This window comes from Poecilia mexicana, unplaced genomic scaffold (genome assembly GCF_051168715.1).
Source record: "Poecilia mexicana isolate PSO_F unplaced genomic scaffold, ASM5116871v1 scaffold_10, whole genome shotgun sequence".
Lineage (NCBI taxonomy): Eukaryota > Metazoa > Chordata > Actinopteri > Cyprinodontiformes > Poeciliidae > Poecilia > Poecilia mexicana.
In genome coordinates, this window is record NW_028263379.1 from 30,972,177 (window position 1) to 30,990,027 (window position 17,851).

Below are 17,851 nucleotides of genomic sequence, written 5' to 3' on the forward strand. Positions count from 1 at the left end.
CGAGGTGAAGGTTCACCTTCCTAAAAATGTTACAAATTCTTCTGAAAGCCATGTCACATTTTGTTGGAGCTGAAATACTCTGCAGGACACACAGCAAAATGTAGAACCACATTATTGTATAAAGGTCAATTTAAATGCCTGGAACATATATTAGACAAGAAATGGAGCTGCAAGGCTTTTTCTCCTGCCCTCATTCATAACTCCTCATGTCAGGGTTAAAGAAACGCTTGAAGATTAAATGCATAATCTCTCCGTTTTTTATTTGTTCTTTGCTTTTCTCTGTAAATTTTTCATTTTTCATTCAACGTGGCAAAATACAATTAATTATTAAGGTAACATCCATTTAAACTGGGCCTAATTCGTCACACAGCACAACCTGGGCAACCTACATTGTTCAAACTCCATTTCTGGCTGCAAATTTTCTGAAGGAGACAGGTTTGAATTTTCTCCATCCAAACTTTTCCAGAACCACTTCTCTTTTTTCTGCTGAGTGTAATATTTTTCTTCCTCTGTAGTCTTCTGTCAAATCCAGATTTGAGGCTCGCCCCATGCAGACTGAAGAGAACTGTGGTCCAACGGAAAGAGTGAAGGGAAAAAAAGTTTTCTGTGGCTTAAAAAGCTCTGCTCTCCGCTCCTCAATGAGAACATCAGAGTTTATTGGCCCCCGTTACGAGAGGACTTGACATAAAGTGAAATGTGAGCAGAGGGAAAATTGTAACTCTTGATGGCTGGCTAAGTCTTGGTCAGCAAAATATTTGGCCTGAGGGAGAGCAGAGGGGTGAGGGAGGATGTGGGTCTGCTCAGAACAAACTTTTCCTCTGCTGCGGATCATTTCTTTAAAACTTTAAAGAGGTTATTTTTCTTATAGACAGGACAGGAGGTTAAAAGGGAGCAGGAGGGAAATAACAATGTATCTGTGTAGAAGAATGAGGTAACGACCAAATGAAAGTAACTCCAAAATGGACCGAATATAATTCTAAGCAGACTAAAGCTCATTGTTTCCAGACCTTTCGGTCCGACCTATCAGCTTCTCACAGTGATTTTCTGTCACTTTGTTCCTCAGCCCCAAGTAAAGATTTGACTTCTTTCTACTAGACTCAATCCATCTTCTTTAAAAATCATCTCTAAAGTTTGCTTTAAAATTGTAGAAATATTAGAAAAACCTATGTAAAAAAAGCAGACTCTAAATCAGCTTATGACATTTTCAAATTTGAAGCTTGTATAAAATTTGGAAGCATAGATATTTAGTTTTTCTCAGTTGTTTGGTAAATTCTCAAAACTAATTTGTTCAAGTGTCAAATCATTGTCACATCTGCACATCAAAAAGCATTTCCTTAATCCTTTGAGCTAGTTACAAATGCTTTTGTACCTCCATTCAAGTGATTACGTACAATTCTGTATGTGCAATACTTTTCTTCCATTATATTTTCTTTTGTGCAAGTGGAAAAACTGTCATGATGTGTGTTGGTGTCAGACTCAGATGCTAAAACCTGAGGTCTTGAGCTGAATTTGAAGATTTAATGAAGAATGAAACAAGAAGTTACAAAAAAAACAAAAAAAAACATGGAGAGCGCAGGAAGACAGGGCAGAACAAAAAACTAATCATAGGAACAACAGGGAAGTAACATACTGTAACAGGAGGAACCAGCAAGGAATGACTGAGAGTGAGTATATGCATAGTGGGGAGGTTCATTACTGATCAAGGAACAGATAGCTGATTAGAAACAGATTATAGGTGTGAGGGGAAAGTGGGAGAGAGAAAGTGGCACAAGGGAACTAAGAAAAAAATCTAATACTAAAGGATAACTAGACTTAAGAAATATAATTAAACCAGAGTAACAACAACTAAAGACAAGAAATAAACTAGAATCACTAAGAAGGACTGAACTAAAGTAAACCCGAACAAGATCGATCTAATTGTATCGGTTAAGGAACAAAGAATGATAAACAAACCTCAAAACAACCCAAAATCCTAACAAACTTGAAAAATACTTATTTAATCAATGGAAAAGTAAAATAAAATAAAATAAAATGTGTCAGCCAAAAACGTTGCTGTTCTAAAGAACCAAAGTGAGGTTAGACATGTTAAAGCCTGAACACATGGACAGTGATTAAATGGAGAGAGCATCTAAGTTCAGACGGCTTCTCAGTCTCTGTCTTCCTTGCCAAAGCAAGGAAGTCAGCTCAACTCTTTTAATTACCAATGAATAATATATGAAGTTGAAAGGTTTTAGAGATCAGCTTTGTTAGTTGCTTCTTTCCCCTCTTTACTTCTCTGTCTCTTTCATTGCCTTCCAAAGCTTTCTCTCCAAATGATTTTCTGTTTTGCTGTGTTAGACAAATCTTTATGAAGACAATCTTGTTATTTCCAATTGGAAAGATACTACAGAAGCATAAAACAGATTAGTTTACAAAGTTTTCCTTTACTAAATATAATGGAAACTATTGAACTTTAATACTAAAATCACTGCCTGTTGCTTAGCCAGATCTTTTCTCTTTTACTGTTACTTCAAGAGATCAGTATGGAAGTACATGGAATGTTGAAAATTTAAAGTGGAATGGATGCTTCTGTGTCATGTTAAAACCAAAAACCTTCATGAATTTTATTTGGATATTTTGTAACAGTTCAAAATTGTACACAGAAGTATGTATCCTACACTGGCCCTTCCCCTAAAAATCTCTAACTGATGCTTTGTTGAAGCAACCTTCAGCTGAAAGTCTGCTTGGGTACATTTATACTTTCCTTGTACATCTGCACAAAACAACTCAAGCACAGATAATTTAGAAGAGCATATAGGTAAACATGATTTTGATTTCATTTCGTAGCAGCTCTGGCTGAATGTTAAGTTTTTCTACTGGAAAGAGAACCTCTGGCCCAGTCGAAAGGCTTTTGGACCTCGACCAGGTTTTCTTCCCGTCTGAAGCTCCATCTGTATTTTCCATCAAATCCAACCACCATCACAGTTTCTGCTGAAAAAATCATAGGCCTTGTGGTACCACCATCTTTAAAGACTGCCAAATACTACAGACTTCATCCTCAATGCATTCTCAAAACGGACGTCCACCGGACACATCCTCACAAAAGTCTGTTTTTATGACCTCATAATCTGTGTTACACAATAAACAGATTGGTGGCACATTGAACTGTTTTGTATGCATTAACCGAGCTGATAAAGGTTGAGAACTGGCTCAACCAGTCGCAAGGACGTGCGATGTGACTGCCACATACTCTGCACTGCACTGACAGGTGTGCAGAGGCCAATCAGACCAGGCGCCCAACCAGCTCATCAAACCTGCTAGTATCCATCTGAATTGTGTGGGACATGAAGGAATTTGCAACAACAAATGAGGGTAAATCAGGGGTGCTGTGGTAGCGCAGGGGTAAAGCACAATCCACATAATGAAACTTTAATCCTTAACACATTGGTCACAGGCTCAAATCCCAACCTGATGATCCTTGCTGCATGTCTTCCCCCACTTTCCTGTCTGATCACTCTGAACTGAAGATCACCAGAGAAAACAAAACCTTAAAAAAGAGGGCAATTAGCACATTGACAATAAAATATCACCTGTTGTGTGGCTCACTATACCAAAGTATGTGGCAACCTTAGCTGTAGGCATGGTGTACTCAGGGTTAGTTTCTGCTACACAAAGCCTTTTGTATACATGCAAAATGCTTTGTGATTATTTGTCTTTATTTTGGTCTACATGTAGGCCAAAATAGAAATCAAAGTTTGATTCAATCTTGTTTCCCATATCTCCCACATACCTTCTTAAAGCAACGGCTTTCCTCAAGCCGTTGCTCAGATCTGGCCTGTTCCCTAAAGGCCAGATCTGAGCCACCGATCTGTGTTGATCCAACAAACGATTGCTCTCCTTGCCCAGCCTGTCAGCACAAGTGGGCAGCCATGTCTCCTTTATGGCAACTTCATGGCAAGATATCATAAAGTGAATACCTTACCAAAGTACTGGAAAGTATCCACATTTTTACTATGTTTTAAAGAGTTTTTTTCCCCCTCATAAGCAATACACACAAGACCATGTATTTTAAAATCATGACAAAAAAAAATATCAATGTCTGGCCAACTTATCTGAACATATTTTATTTCTCAAAGTAGACAGAGTCCAATTTTGTTACATTTCCCAGACTGGGAATGGAACTAGACCATCATTTCTGGTCAGGGAAAGGCATATATCTTTTCACCTGCCTTGTTGTTTCCTTTGTAGCTTCTCTGGAATAAAGTGGACCCTGATGGACTAGTGGTCAGGATTTGGAAATTTCGGCATTGTGGACCAGGTTCGATCAGGGAAAGTCATGTTCACTTTCAACTGCATCGTTGTCTTCATCACGTCTTTAAAGCACTCTTGGTATTTATGGTCACAGACCTCTTGGGTGATTGAAAGAGATAAAATGGTCCCTGATGGTCTAGTGTTCTCACAGTTGTGGCCTGGGTTTGATTCCTGGTGAGGGAAAGGCAGGTTCACTTTAAACTGCATTATTGTTTTAATCACATCTTAAATCACATCAAATTCTCTTGATATCTTCTATCACAAAAGGTGGTCCCTGATGGTCTAGTGGTGAGGCTCCATTACTTTTGCCACAGCCAAAGTTCGATTCCCGGTCAGGGAAAGGTACGTTCACTTTGAACTGCATGATTGTTTTCATCACATCTTCAAAGCATTTTTTGTATTGATCGTCAAATTCTCTTGATATCTTCTATCACAAAAGAAGGTCCCTGATGGTCTAGTGGTCAGGATTTGGTGCTCTCCTGCAGCGGCCCAGGTTAAATTCCAGGTCAGGGAAAGGCATGTTCACTTTCAACTGCATGATTGTTTTCATCACATCTTCAAAGCACTCTTGGTATTGATCATCAAAGATCTCTTGATAGCCTCTGTCATGAAATATGGTCCCTGATGGTCTAATGGTCAGGATTTGGCGCTCTCACTGCAGCGGCCCAGGTTAAATTCCCGGTCAGGGAAAGGTACGTTCACTTTGAACTGCATGATTGTTTTCATCACATCTTCAAAGCATTTTTTGTATTGATCGTCAAATTCTCTTGATATCTTCTATCACAAAAGAAGGTCCCTGATGGTCTAGTGGTCAGGATTAGGCGCTCTCATCGCCGCGGCCCAGGTTCGATTCCCGGTCAGGGAAATTCACTTTCAACTGCATGATTGTTTTCATCACATCTTCAAAGCACTCTTGGTATTGATCATCAAAGATCTCTTGATAGCTTCTGTCATGAAATATGGTACCTGATGGTCTAATGGTCAGGATTTGGCACTCTCCTGCAGCGGCCCAGGTTAAATTCCAGGTCAGGGAAAGGCATGTTCACTTTCAACTGCATGATAGTTTTCATCACATATTCAAAGCACTCTTGGTATTGATCATCAAAGATCTCTTGATAGCTTCTATCATAAAAGAATGTCCCTGATGGTCTAGTGGTCAGGATTCGGCGCTTTCACCGCCCAGTTTCGATTTCTGGTCAGTTAAAGGCATGTTTATGTTAACTGCTTCATTGTTTTCATCACATCTTCAAAGCAGTTTGTATTGATCGTCAAATTCTCTTGAAATCTTCCCATCACAAAAGAATGTCCCTGATGGTCTAGTGGTCAGGATTCGGCGCTTTCACCGCCGCAGCCCGGGTTCGATTCCCGGTCAGGGAAAAGCAGGTTCACTTTAAACTGCATTATTGTTTTAATCACATCTTAAAGGCAATCTTGGTAATGATCATCAAAGATCTCTTGATAGCTTCTATCACAAAAGGTGGTCCCTGATGGTCTAGTGGTGAGGTTTCGGTACTTTTGCCACAGCCAGAGTTCGATTCCCGGGCAGGGAAAGGTACGTTCACTTTCAACTGCATTATTGTTTTCATCACATCTTCAATGCACTTTTGGTATTGATCATCAAAGATCTCTTGATAGCTTCTGTCATGAAATATGGTACCTGATGGTCTAATGGTCAGGATTTGGTGCTCTCCTGCAGCGGCCCAGGTTAAATTCCAGGTCAGGGAAAGGCAAGTTCACTTTCAACGGCATGATTGTTTTCATCACATCTTCAAAGCATTGTTTGTGTTGATCGTCAAATTCTCTTGATATCTTCTATCACAAAAGAAGGTCCCTGATGGTCTAGTGGTCAGGATTCGGCGCTCTCACCGCCCAGTTTCGATTTCCGGTCAGTTAAAGGCATGTTTATGTTAACTGCTTCATTGTTTTCATCACATCTTCAAAGCATTGTTTGTATTGATCGTCAAATTCTCTTGAAATCTTCCCATCACAAAAGAATGTCCCTGATGGTCTAGTGGTCAGGATTCAGCGCTTTCACCACCGCAGCCCGGGTTCGATTCCCGGTCAGGGAAAAGCAGGTTAACCTTAAACTGCATTATTGTTTTAATCACATCTTAAAGGCAATCTTGGTAATGATCATCAAAGATCTCTTGATAGCTTCTATCACAAAAGGTGGTCCCTGATGGTCTAGTGGTGAGGTTTTGGTACTTTTGCCACAGCCAGAGTTCGATTCCCGGGCAGGGAAAGGTACGTTCACTTTCAACTGCATTATTGTTTTCATCACATCTTCAATGCACTTTTGGTATTGATCATCAAAGATCTCTTGATAGCTTCTGTCATGAAATATGGTCCCTGATGGTCTAATGGTCAGGATTTGGTGCTCTCCTGCAGCGGCCCAGGTTAAATTCCAGGTCAGGGAAAGGCATGTTCACTTTCAACGGCATGATTGTTTTCATCACATCTTCAAAGCATTGTTTGTATTGATCGTCAAATTCTCTTGATATCTTCTATCACAAAAGAAGGTCCCTGATGGTCTAGTGGTCAGGATTCGGCGCTCTCACCGCCACGGCCCGGGTTCGATTCCCGGTCAGGGAAAGGCACCTTCAACTGCATGATTGTTTTCATCACATCTTCAAAGCACTCTTGGTATTGATCATCAAAGATCTCTTGATATCTTCCATCACAAAAGAGGGTCCCTGATAGTCTAGTGGTCAGGATTCAGCACTCTCATCGCCACAGCCCGGGTTCGGTTCAGGGAAAGGTACGTTCACTTTGAACAGCATGATTGTTTTCATCACATCTTCAAAGCATTTTTTGTATTGATCGTCAAATTCTCTTGATATCTTCTGTCACAAACAAAAGTCCCTGATGGTCTAGTGGTCAGGATTCAGCGCTTTCACCACCACAGCCCGGGTTCAATTCCCAGTCATGGAAAGGCAGGTTCACTTTAAACTGCATGATTGTTTTAATCACATCTTAAAGGCAATCTTGGTAATGATCATCAAAGATCTCTTGATAGCTTCTATCACAAAAGGTGGTCCCTGATGGTCTAGTGGTCAGGCTTCAGTACTTTTTCCACAGCCAAAGTTCGATTCCCGGTCAGGGAAAGGTACGTTCACTTTCAACTGCATGATTGTTTTCATTACATCTTCAAAGCATTGTTTGTATTGATCGTCAAATTCTCTTGATATCTTCTATCACAGAAGAAGGTCCCTGATGGTCTAGTGGTCAGGATTCGGCGCTCTCACCGCCGCGGCCTGGGTTCGATTCCCGGTCAGGGAAAGGCACCCTCAACTGCATGATTGTTTTCATCACATCTTCAAAGCACTCTTGGTATTGATCATTAAAGATCTCTTGATATCTTCCATCACAAACGAGAGTCCCTGATAGTCTAGTGGTCAGGATTCAGCACTGTCATCGCTGCAGCCCGGGTTCGATTCCCGGTCAGGGAAAGGTACATTCACTTTGAACTGCATGATTGTTTTCATCACATCTTCAAAGCATTTTTTGTATTGATCATCAAATTCTCTTGATATCTTCTATCACAAAAGGTGGTCCCTGATGGTCTAGTGGTGAGGCTTCATTACTTTTGCCACAGCCAAAGTTCGATTCCCGGTCAGGGAAAGGTACGTTCACTTTGAACTGCATGATTGTTTTCATCACACCTTCAAAGCATTTTTTGTATTGATCGTCAAATTCTCTTGATATCTTCTATCACAAAAGAAGGTCCCTGATGGTCTAGTGGTCAGGATTTGGTGCTCTCCTGCAGCGGCCCAGGTTAAATTCCAGGTCAGGGAAAGGCATGTTCACTTTCAACTGCATGATTGTTTTCATCACATCTTCAAAGCACTCTTGGTATTGATCATCAAAGATCTCTTGATAGCCTCTGTCATGAAATATGGTCCCTGATGGTCTAATGGTCAGGATTTGGCGCTCTCACTGCAGCGGCCCAGGTTAAATTCCCGGTCAGGGAAATTCACTTTCAACTGCATGATTGTTTTCATCACATCTTCAAAGCACTCTTGGTATTGATCATCAAAGATCTCTTGATATCTTCCATCACAAAAGAGGGTCCCTGATAGTCTAGTGGTCAGGATTCGGCGCTTTCACCGCCACAGCCCGGGTTCAATTCCCGGTCATGGAAAGGCAGGTTCACTTTAAACTGCATGATTGTTTTAATCACATCTTAAAGGCAATCTTGGTAATGATCATCAAAGATCTCTTGATAGCTTCTATCACAAAAGGTGGTCCCTGATGGTCTAGTGGTCAGGATTTGGCGCTCTCACTGCAGCGGCCCAGGTTAAATTCCCGGTCAGGGAAAGGTACGTTCACTTTGAACTGCATGATTGTTTTCATCACATCTTCAAAGCATTTTTTTGTATTGATCGTCAAATTCTCTTGATATCTTCTATCACAAAAGAAGGTCCCTGATGGTCTAGTGGTCAGGATTAGGCGCTCTCATCGCCGCGGCCCGGGTTCGATTCCCGGTCAGGGAAATTCACTTTCAACTGCATGACTGTTTTCATCACATCTTCAAAGCACTCTTGGTATTGATCATCAAAGATCTCTTGATAGCTTCTGTCATGAAATATGGTACCTGATGGTCTAATGGTCAGGATTTGGCACTCTCCTGCAGCGGCCCAGGTTAAATTCCAGGTCAGGGAAAGGTATGTTCACTTTCAACTGCATTATAGTTTTCATCACATATTCAAAGCACTCTTGGTATTGATCATCAAAGATCTCTTGATAGCTTCTATCATAAAAGAATGTCCCTGATGGTCTAGTGGTCAGGATTCGGCGCTTTCACCGCCCAGTTTCGATTTCCGGTCAGTTAAAGGCATGTTTATGTTAACTGCTTCATTGTTTTCATCACATCTTCAAAGCAGTTTGTATTGATCGTCAAATTCTCTTGAAATCTTCCCATCACAAAAGAATGTCCCTGATGGTCTAGTGGTCAGGATTCGGCGCTTTCACCGCCGCAGCCCGGGTTCGATTCCCGGTCAGGGAAAAGCAGGTTCACTTTAAACTGCATTATTGTTTTAATCACATCTTAAAGGCAATCTTGGTAATGATCATCAAAGATCTCTTGATAGCTTCTATCACAAAAGGTGGTCCCTGATGGTCTAGTGGTGAGGTTTCGGTACTTTTGCCACAGCCAGAGTTCGATTCCCGGGCAGGGAAAGGTACGTTCACTTTCAACTGCATTATTGTTTTCATCACATCTTCAATGCACTTATGGTATTGATCATCAAAGATCTCTTGATAGCTTCTGTCATGAAATATGGTCCCTGATGGTCTAATGGTCAGGATTTGGTGCTCTCCTGCAGCGGCCCAGGTTAAATTCCAGGTCAGGGAAAGGCATGTTCACTTTCAACGGCATGATTGTTTTCATCACATCTTCAAAGCATTGTTTGTATTGATCGTCAAATTCTCTTGATATCTTCTATCACAAAAGAAGGTCCCTGATGGTCTAGTGGTCAGGATTCGGCGCTCTCACCGCTGCGGCCCGGGTTCGATTCCCGGTCAGGGAAAGGCACCTTCAACTGCATGATTGTTTTCATCACATCTTCAAAGCACTCTTGGTATTGATCATCAAAGATCTCTTGATATCTTCCATCACAAAAGAGGGTCCCTGATAGTCTAGTGGTCAGGATTCGGCACTCTCATGGCCACGGCCCGGGTTCGATTCCGGTTCAGGGAAAGGTACGTTCACTTTAAACTGCATGATTGTTTTCATCACATCTTCAAAGCATTTTTTGTATTGATCGTCAAATTCTCTTGATATCTTCTATCACAAAAGGTGGTCCCTGATGGTCTAGTGGTCAGGATTCAGCACTTTCACTGCTGCAGCCCGGGTTCAATTCCTGGTCAGGGAAAGGCAGGTTCACTTTAAACTGCATGATTGTTTTAATCACATCTTAAAGGCAATCTTGGTAATGATCATCAAAGATCTCTTGATAGCTTCTATCACAAAAGGTGGTCCCTGATGGTCTAGTGGTGAGGCTTCAGTACTTTTGCCACAGCCAAAGTTCGATTCCCGGTCAGGGAATGGTACGTTCACTTTCAACTGCATGATTGTTTTCATTACGTCTTCAAAGCATTGTTTGTATTGATCGTCAAATTCTCTTGATATCTTCTATCACAAAAGAAGGTCCCTGATGGTCTAGCGGGCAGGATTCGGCGCTCTCACCGCCGCGGCCAGGGTTCGATTCCTGGTCAGGGAAAGGCACCCTCAACTGCATGATTGTTTTCATCACATCTTCAAAGCACTCTTGGTATTGATCATTAAAGATCTCTTGATATCTTCTATCACAAAAGGTGGTCCCTGATGGTCTAGTGGTGAGGCTTCATTACTTTTGCCACAGCCAAAGTTCGATTCCCGGTCAGGGAAAGGTACGTTCACTTTGAACTGCATGATTGTTTTCATCACATCTTCAAAGCATTTTTTGTATTGATCGTCAAATTCTCTTGATATCTTCTATCACAAAAGAAGGTCCCTGATGGTCTAGTGGTCAGGATTTGGTGCTCTCCTGCAGCGGCCCAGGTTAAATTCCAGGTCAGGGAAAGGCATGTTCACTTTCAACGGCATGATTGTTTTCATCACATCTTCAAAGCATTGTTTGTATTGATCGTCAAATTCTCTTGATATCTTCTATCACAAAAGAAGGTCCCTGATGGTCTAGTGGTCAGGATTCGGCGCTCTCACCGCCGCGGCCCGGGTTCGATTCCCGGTCAGGGAAAGGCACCCTCAACTGCATGATTGTTTTCATCCCATCTTCAAAGCACTCTTGGTATTGATCATCAAAGATCTCTTGATAGCTTCTGTCATGAAATATGGTCACTGATGGTCTAGTGGTCAGGATTCGGCGCTCTCACCGCCACGGCCCGGGTTCGATTCCCGGTCAGGGAAAGGCACCCTCAACTGCATGATTGTTTTCATCACATCTTCAAAGCACTCTTGGTATTGATCATTAAAGATCTCTTGATATCTTCCATCACAAAAGAGAGTCCCTGATGGTCTAGTGGTCAGGATTCAGCACTGTCATCGCTGCAGCCTGGGTTCGATTCCCGGTCAGGGAAAGGTACCTTCACTTTGAACTGCATGATTGTTTTCATCACATCTTCAAAGCATTTTTTGTATTGATCATCAAATTCTCTTGATATCTTCTATCACAAAAGGTGGTCCCTGATGGTCTAGTGGTGAGGCTTCAGTACTTTTGCCACAGCCAAAGTTCGATTCCCGGTCAGGGAAAGGTACGTTCACTTTGAACTGCATGATTGTTTTCATCACATCTTCAAAGCATTTTTTGTATTGATCGTCAAATTCTCTTGATATCTTCTATCACAAAAGAAGGTCCCTGATGGTCTAGTGGTAAGGATTAGGCGCTCTCATCGCCGCGGCCCGGGTTCGATTCCCGGTCAGGGAAATTCACTTTCAACTGCGTGATTGTTTTCATCACATCTTCAAAGCACTCTTGGTATTGATCATCAAAGATCTCTTGATAGCTTCTGTCATGAAATATGGTACCTGATGGTCTAATGGTCAGGATTTGGCGGTCTCCTGCAGCGGCCCAGGTTAAATTCCAGGTCAGGGAAAGACATGTTCACCTTCAACTGCATGATAGTTTTCATCACATATTCAAAGTACTCTTGGTATTGATCATCAAAGATCTCTTGATAGCTTCTATCATAAAAGAATGTCCCTGATGGTCTAGTGGTCAGGATTCGGCGCTTTCACCGCCCAGTTTCGATTTCCGGTCAGTTAAAGGCATGTTTATGTTAACTGCTTCATTGTTTTCATCACATCTTCAAAGCATTGTTTGTATTGATCGTCAAATTCTCTTGAAATCTTCCCATCACAAAAGAATGTCCCTGATGGTCTAGTGGTCAGGATTCAGCACTGTCATCGCTGCAGCCAGGGTTCAATTCCCAGTCAGGGAAAGGTACCTTCACTTTGAACTGCATGAATGTTTTCATCACATCTTCAAAGCATTTTTTGTATTGATCATCAAATTCTCTTGATATCTTCTATCACAAAAGGTGGTCCCTGATGGTCTAGTGGTGAGGTTTTGGTACTTTTGCCACAGCCAGAGTTCGATTCCCGGGCAGGGAAAGGTACGTTCACTTTCAACTGCATTATTGTTTTCATCACATCTTCAATGCACTTTTGGTATTGATCATCAAAGATCTCTTGATAGCTTCTGTCATGAAATATGGTCCCTGATGGTCTAATGGTCAGGATTTGGTGCTCTCCTGCAGCGGCCCAGGTTAAATTCCAGGTCAGGGAAAGGCATGTTCACTTTCAACGGCATGATTGTTTTCATCACATCTTCAAAGCATTGTTTGTATTGATCGTCAAATTCTCTTGATATCTTCTATCACAAAAGAAGGTCCCTGATGGTCTAGTGGTCAGGATTCGGCGCTCTCACCGCCGCGGCCCGGGTTCGATTCCCGGTCAGGGAAAGGCACCTTCAACTGCATGATTGTTTTCATCACATCTTCAAAGCACTCTTGGTATTGATCATCAAAGATCTCTTGATATCTTCCATGACAAAACAGGGTCCCTGATAGTCTAGTGGTCAGGATTCAGCACTGTCATCGCCACAGCCGGGGTTCGGTTCAGGGAAAGGTACGTTCACTTTGAACTGCATGATTGTTTTCATCACATCTTCAAAGCATTTTTTGTATTGATCGTCAAATTCTCTTGATATCTTCCATCACAAACGAAAGTCCCTGATGGTCTAGTGGTCAGGATTCAGCGCTTTCACCGCCACAGCCCGGGTTCAGTTCCCAGTCATGGAAAGGCAGGTTCACTTTAAACTGCATGAATGTTTTCATCACATCTTAAAGGCAATCTTGGTAATTATCATCAAAGATCTCTTGATAGCTTCTATCACAAAAGGTGGTCCCTGATGGTCTAGTGGTGAGGTTTCTGTACTTTTGCCACAGCCAAAGTTCGATTCCCGGTCAGGGAAAGGTACGTTCACTTTCAACTGCATGATTGTTTTCATCACATCTTCAAAGCACTCTTGGTATTGATCATTAAAGATCTCTTGATATCTTCCATCACAAAAGAGAGTCCCTGATGGTCTAGTGGTCAGGATTCAGCACTGTCATTGCTGCAGCCTGGGTTCAATTCCCGGTCAGGGAAAGGTACCTTCACTTTGAACTGCATGATTGTTTTCATCACATCTTCAAAGCATTTTTTGTATTGATCATCAAATTCTCTTGATATCTTCTATCACAAAAGGTGGTCCCTGATGGTCTAGTGGTGAGGCTTCAGTACTTTTGCCACAGCCAAAGTTCGATTCCCGGTCAGGGAAAGGTACGTTCACTTTGAACTGCATGATTGTTTTCATCACATCTTCAAAGCATTTTTTGTATTGATCGTCAAATTCTCTTGATATCTTCTATCACAAAAGAAGGTCCCTGATGGTCTAGTGGTAAGGATTAGGCGCTCTCATCGCCGCGGCCCGGGTTCGATTCCCGGTCAGGGAAATTCACTTTCAACTGCGTGATTGTTTTCATCACATCTTCAAAGCACACTTGGTATTGATCATCAAAGATCTCTTGATAGCTTCTGTCATGAAAAATGGTACCTGATGGTCTAATGGTCAGGATTTGGCACTCTCCTGCAGCGGCCCAGGTTAAATTCCAGGTCAGGGAAAGGCATGTTCACCTTCAACTGCATGATAGTTTTCATCACATATTCAAAGTACTCTTGGTATTGATCATCAAAGATCTCTTGATAGCTTCTATCATAAAAAAAAATCCCTGATGGTCTAGTGGTCAGGATTCGGCGCTTTCACCGCCCAGTTTCGATTTCCGGTCAGTTAAAGGCATGTTTATGTTAACTGCTTCATTGTTTTCATCACATCTTCAAAGCAGTTTGTATTGATCGTCAAATTCTCTTGAAATCTTCCCATCACAAAAGAATGTCCCTGATGGTCTAGTGGTCAGGATTCGGCGCTTTCACCGCCGCAGCCCGGGTTCAATTCCCGGTCAGGGAAAAGCAGGTTCACTTTAAACTGCATTATTGTTTTAATCACATCTTAAAGGCAATCTTGGTAATGATCATCAAAGATCTCTTGATAGCTTCTATCACAAAAGGTGGTCCCTGATGGTCTAGTGGTGAGGTTTTGGTACTTTTGCCACAGCCAGAGTTCGATTCCCGGGCAGGGAAAGGTACGTTCACTTTCAACTGCATTATTGTTTTCATCACATCTTCAAAGCATTTTTTGTATTGATCATCAAATTCTCTTGATATCTTCTATCACAAAAGGTGGTCCCTGATGGTCTAGTGGTGAGGTTTTGGTACTTTTGCCACAGCCAGAGTTCGATTCCCGGGCAGGGAAAGGTACGTTCACTTTCAACTGCATTATTGTTTTCATCACATCTTCAATGCACTTTTGGTATTGATCATCAAAGATCTCTTGATAGCTTCTGTCATGAAATATGGTCCCTGATGGTCTAATGGTCAGGATTTGGTGCTCTCCTGCAGCGGCCCAGGTTAAATTCCAGGTCAGGGAAAGGCATGTTCACTTTCAACGGCATGATTGTTTTCATCACATCTTCAAAGCATTGTTTGTATTGATCGTCAAATTCTCTTGATATCTTCTATCACAAAAGAAGGTCCCTGATGGTCTAGTGGTCAGGATTCGGCGCTCTCACCGCCGCGGCCCGGGTTCGATTCCCGGTCAGGGAAAGGCACCTTCAACTGCATGATTGTTTTCATCACATCTTCAAAGCACTCTTGGTATTGATCATCAAAGATCTCTTGATATCTTCCATGACAAAACAGGGTCCCTGATAGTCTAGTGGTCAGGATTCAGCACTGTCATCGCCACAGCCGGGGTTCGATTCCGGTTCAGGGAAAGGTACGTTCACTTTGAACTGCATGATTGTTTTCATCACATCTTCAAAGCATTTTTTGTATTGATCGTCAAATTCTCTTGATATCTTCCATCACAAACGAAAGTCCCTGATGGTCTAGTGGTCAGGATTCAGCGCTTTCACCGCCACAGCCCGGGTTCAGTTCCCAGTCATGGAAAGGCAGGTTCACTTTAAACTGCATGAATGTTTTCATCACATCTTAAAGGCAATCTTGGTAATTATCATCAAAGATCTCTTGATAGCTTCTATCACAAAAGGTGGTCCCTGATGGTCTAGTGGTGAGGTTTCTGTACTTTTGCCACAGTTCGATTCCCGGTCAGGGAAAGGTACGTTCACTTTCAACTGCATGATTGTTTTCATCACATCTTCAAAGCACTCTTGGTATTGATCATTAAAGATCTCTTGATATCTTCCATCACAAAAGAGAGTCCCTGATGGTCTAGTGGTCAGGATTCAGCACTGTCATTGCTGCAGCCTGGGTTCAATTCCCGGTCAGGGAAAGGTACCTTCACTTTGAACTGCATGATTGTTTTCATCACATCTTCAAAGCATTTTTTGTATTGATCATCAAATTCTCTTGATATCTTCTATCACAAAAGGTGGTCCCTGATGGTCTAGTGGTGAGGCTTCAGTACTTTTGCCACAGCCAAAGTTCGATTCCCGGTCAGGGAAAGGTACGTTCACTTTGAACTGCATGATTGTTTTCATCACATCTTCAAAGCATTTTTTGTATTGATCGTCAAATTCTCTTGATATCTTCTATCACAAAAGAAGGTCCCTGATGGTCTAGTGGTAAGGATTAGGCGCTCTCATCGCCGCGGCCCGGGTTCGATTCCCGGTCAGGGAAATTCACTTTCAACTGCGTGATTGTTTTCATCACATCTTCAAAGCACACTTGGTATTGATCATCAAAGATCTCTTGATAGCTTCTGTCATGAAAAATGGTACCTGATGGTCTAATGGTCAGGATTTGGCACTCTCCTGCAGCGGCCCAGGTTAAATTCCAGGTCAGGGAAAGGCATGTTCACCTTCAACTGCATGATAGTTTTCATCACATATTCAAAGTACTCTTGGTATTGATCATCAAAGATCTCTTGATAGCTTCTATCATAAAAAAAAATCCCTGATGGTCTAGTGGTCAGGATTCGGCGCTTTCACCGCCCAGTTTCGATTTCCGGTCAGTTAAAGGCATGTTTATGTTAACTGCTTCATTGTTTTCATCACATCTTCAAAGCAGTTTGTATTGATCGTCAAATTCTCTTGAAATCTTCCCATCACAAAAGAATGTCCCTGATGGTCTAGTGGTCAGGATTCGGCGCTTTCACCGCCGCAGCCCGGGTTCAATTCCCGGTCAGGGAAAAGCAGGTTCACTTTAAACTGCATTATTGTTTTAATCACATCTTAAAGGCAATCTTGGTAATGATCATCAAAGATCTCTTGATAGCTTCTATCACAAAAGGTGGTCCCTGATGGTCTAGTGGTGAGGTTTTGGTACTTTTGCCACAGCCAGAGTTCGATTCCCGGGCAGGGAAATGTACGTTCACTTTCAACTGCATTATTGTTTTCATCACATCTTCAATGCACTTTTGGTATTGATCATCAAAGATCTCTTGATAGCTTCTGTCATGAAATATGGTCCCTGATGGTCTAATGGTCAGGATTTGGTGCTCTCCTGCAGCGGCCCAGGTTAAATTCCAGGTCAGGGAAAGGCATGTTCACTTTCAACGGCATGATTGTTTTCATCACATCTTCAAAGCATTGTTTGTATTGATCGTCAAATTCTCTTGATATCTTCTATCACAAAAGAAGGTCCCTGATGGTCTAGTGGTCAGGATTCGGCGCTCTCACCGCCGCGGCCCGGGTTCGATTCCCGGTCAGGGAAAGGCACCTTCAACTGCATGATTGTTTTCATCACATCTTCAAAGCACTCTTGGTATTGATCATCAAAGATCTCTTGATATCTTCCATCACAAAACAGGGTCCCTGATAGTCTAGTGGTCAGGATTCAGCACTCTCATCGCCACGGCCCGGGTTCGATTCCGGTTCAGGGAAAGGTACGTTCACTTTGAACTGCATGATTGTTTTCATCACATCTTCAAAGCATTTTTTGTATTGATCGTCAAATTCTCTTGATATCTTCTATCACAAACAAAAGTCCCTGATGGTCTAGTGGTCAGGATTCAGCGCTTTCACTGCCACAGCCCAGGTTCAGTTCCTGGTCATGGAAAGGCAGGTTCACTTTAAACTGCATGATTGTTTTCATCACATCTTAAAGGCAATCTTGGTAATGATCATCAAAGATCTCTTGATAGCTTCTATCACAAAAGGTGGTCCCTGATGGTCTAGTGGTGAGGTTTCTGTACTTTTGCCACAGCCAGAGTTCGATTCCCGGGAAGGGAAAGGTACGTTCACTTTCAACTGCATTATTGTTTTCATCACACCTTCAATGCACTTTTGGTATTGATCATCAAACATCTCTTGATAGCTTCTGTCATGAAATATGGTCCCTGATGGTCTAATGGTCAGGATTTGGTGCTCTCCTGCAGCGGCCCAGGTTAAATTCCAGGTCAGGGAAAGGCATGTTCACTTTCAACTGCATGGTTATTTTCATCCCATCTTCAAAGCACTCTTGGTATTGATCATCAAAGATCTCTTGATAGCTTCTGTCATG

General features: G+C 42.1%; 24 non-coding genes across 24 annotated transcripts; all 24 read left to right on the forward strand.

Moving 5' to 3' along the window:
* The first annotated feature begins 5,083 nt into the window (after nt 1–5,083).
* trnae-cuc (transfer RNA glutamic acid (anticodon CUC)) lies at nt 5,084–5,155 on the forward strand. Its single transcript has one exon. It is a non-coding gene; the product is annotated as a tRNA-Glu (tRNA).
* Nucleotides 5,156–5,595: 440 nt separating this feature from the next.
* On the forward strand, nt 5,596–5,667 carry trnae-uuc (transfer RNA glutamic acid (anticodon UUC)). Its single transcript has one exon. It is a non-coding gene; the product is annotated as a tRNA-Glu (tRNA).
* A 620-nt stretch (nt 5,668–6,287) lies between these two features.
* Nucleotides 6,288–6,359, forward strand: trnae-uuc (transfer RNA glutamic acid (anticodon UUC)). Its single transcript has one exon. It is a non-coding gene; the product is annotated as a tRNA-Glu (tRNA).
* A 451-nt stretch (nt 6,360–6,810) lies between these two features.
* trnae-cuc (transfer RNA glutamic acid (anticodon CUC)) lies at nt 6,811–6,882 on the forward strand. The gene has a single exon. It is a non-coding gene; the product is annotated as a tRNA-Glu (tRNA).
* A 615-nt stretch (nt 6,883–7,497) lies between these two features.
* Nucleotides 7,498–7,569, forward strand: trnae-cuc (transfer RNA glutamic acid (anticodon CUC)). The gene has a single exon. It is a non-coding gene; the product is annotated as a tRNA-Glu (tRNA).
* A 98-nt stretch (nt 7,570–7,667) lies between these two features.
* Nucleotides 7,668–7,739, forward strand: trnad-guc (transfer RNA aspartic acid (anticodon GUC)). The gene has a single exon. It is a non-coding gene; the product is annotated as a tRNA-Asp (tRNA).
* A 620-nt stretch (nt 7,740–8,359) lies between these two features.
* trnae-uuc (transfer RNA glutamic acid (anticodon UUC)) lies at nt 8,360–8,431 on the forward strand. The gene has a single exon. It is a non-coding gene; the product is annotated as a tRNA-Glu (tRNA).
* A 280-nt stretch (nt 8,432–8,711) lies between these two features.
* On the forward strand, nt 8,712–8,783 carry trnae-cuc (transfer RNA glutamic acid (anticodon CUC)). Its single transcript has one exon. It is a non-coding gene; the product is annotated as a tRNA-Glu (tRNA).
* Nucleotides 8,784–9,223: 440 nt separating this feature from the next.
* trnae-uuc (transfer RNA glutamic acid (anticodon UUC)) lies at nt 9,224–9,295 on the forward strand. The gene has a single exon. It is a non-coding gene; the product is annotated as a tRNA-Glu (tRNA).
* A 451-nt stretch (nt 9,296–9,746) lies between these two features.
* trnae-cuc (transfer RNA glutamic acid (anticodon CUC)) lies at nt 9,747–9,818 on the forward strand. The gene has a single exon. It is a non-coding gene; the product is annotated as a tRNA-Glu (tRNA).
* Nucleotides 9,819–10,091: 273 nt separating this feature from the next.
* On the forward strand, nt 10,092–10,163 carry trnae-uuc (transfer RNA glutamic acid (anticodon UUC)). Its single transcript has one exon. It is a non-coding gene; the product is annotated as a tRNA-Glu (tRNA).
* A 276-nt stretch (nt 10,164–10,439) lies between these two features.
* Nucleotides 10,440–10,511, forward strand: trnae-cuc (transfer RNA glutamic acid (anticodon CUC)). Its single transcript has one exon. It is a non-coding gene; the product is annotated as a tRNA-Glu (tRNA).
* Nucleotides 10,512–10,955: 444 nt separating this feature from the next.
* trnae-cuc (transfer RNA glutamic acid (anticodon CUC)) lies at nt 10,956–11,027 on the forward strand. Its single transcript has one exon. It is a non-coding gene; the product is annotated as a tRNA-Glu (tRNA).
* Nucleotides 11,028–11,125: 98 nt separating this feature from the next.
* trnae-cuc (transfer RNA glutamic acid (anticodon CUC)) lies at nt 11,126–11,197 on the forward strand. Its single transcript has one exon. It is a non-coding gene; the product is annotated as a tRNA-Glu (tRNA).
* Nucleotides 11,198–11,642: 445 nt separating this feature from the next.
* On the forward strand, nt 11,643–11,714 carry trnae-cuc (transfer RNA glutamic acid (anticodon CUC)). Its single transcript has one exon. It is a non-coding gene; the product is annotated as a tRNA-Glu (tRNA).
* A 964-nt stretch (nt 11,715–12,678) lies between these two features.
* Nucleotides 12,679–12,750, forward strand: trnae-cuc (transfer RNA glutamic acid (anticodon CUC)). Its single transcript has one exon. It is a non-coding gene; the product is annotated as a tRNA-Glu (tRNA).
* Nucleotides 12,751–13,366: 616 nt separating this feature from the next.
* Nucleotides 13,367–13,438, forward strand: trnad-guc (transfer RNA aspartic acid (anticodon GUC)). The gene has a single exon. It is a non-coding gene; the product is annotated as a tRNA-Asp (tRNA).
* A 275-nt stretch (nt 13,439–13,713) lies between these two features.
* On the forward strand, nt 13,714–13,785 carry trnae-cuc (transfer RNA glutamic acid (anticodon CUC)). The gene has a single exon. It is a non-coding gene; the product is annotated as a tRNA-Glu (tRNA).
* Nucleotides 13,786–14,225: 440 nt separating this feature from the next.
* On the forward strand, nt 14,226–14,297 carry trnae-uuc (transfer RNA glutamic acid (anticodon UUC)). Its single transcript has one exon. It is a non-coding gene; the product is annotated as a tRNA-Glu (tRNA).
* Nucleotides 14,298–14,920: 623 nt separating this feature from the next.
* On the forward strand, nt 14,921–14,992 carry trnae-cuc (transfer RNA glutamic acid (anticodon CUC)). The gene has a single exon. It is a non-coding gene; the product is annotated as a tRNA-Glu (tRNA).
* Nucleotides 14,993–15,608: 616 nt separating this feature from the next.
* trnad-guc (transfer RNA aspartic acid (anticodon GUC)) lies at nt 15,609–15,680 on the forward strand. Its single transcript has one exon. It is a non-coding gene; the product is annotated as a tRNA-Asp (tRNA).
* Nucleotides 15,681–15,955: 275 nt separating this feature from the next.
* Nucleotides 15,956–16,027, forward strand: trnae-cuc (transfer RNA glutamic acid (anticodon CUC)). Its single transcript has one exon. It is a non-coding gene; the product is annotated as a tRNA-Glu (tRNA).
* A 440-nt stretch (nt 16,028–16,467) lies between these two features.
* On the forward strand, nt 16,468–16,539 carry trnae-uuc (transfer RNA glutamic acid (anticodon UUC)). The gene has a single exon. It is a non-coding gene; the product is annotated as a tRNA-Glu (tRNA).
* Nucleotides 16,540–16,990: 451 nt separating this feature from the next.
* Nucleotides 16,991–17,062, forward strand: trnae-cuc (transfer RNA glutamic acid (anticodon CUC)). The gene has a single exon. It is a non-coding gene; the product is annotated as a tRNA-Glu (tRNA).
* Nucleotides 17,063–17,851: the final 789 nt, after the last annotated feature.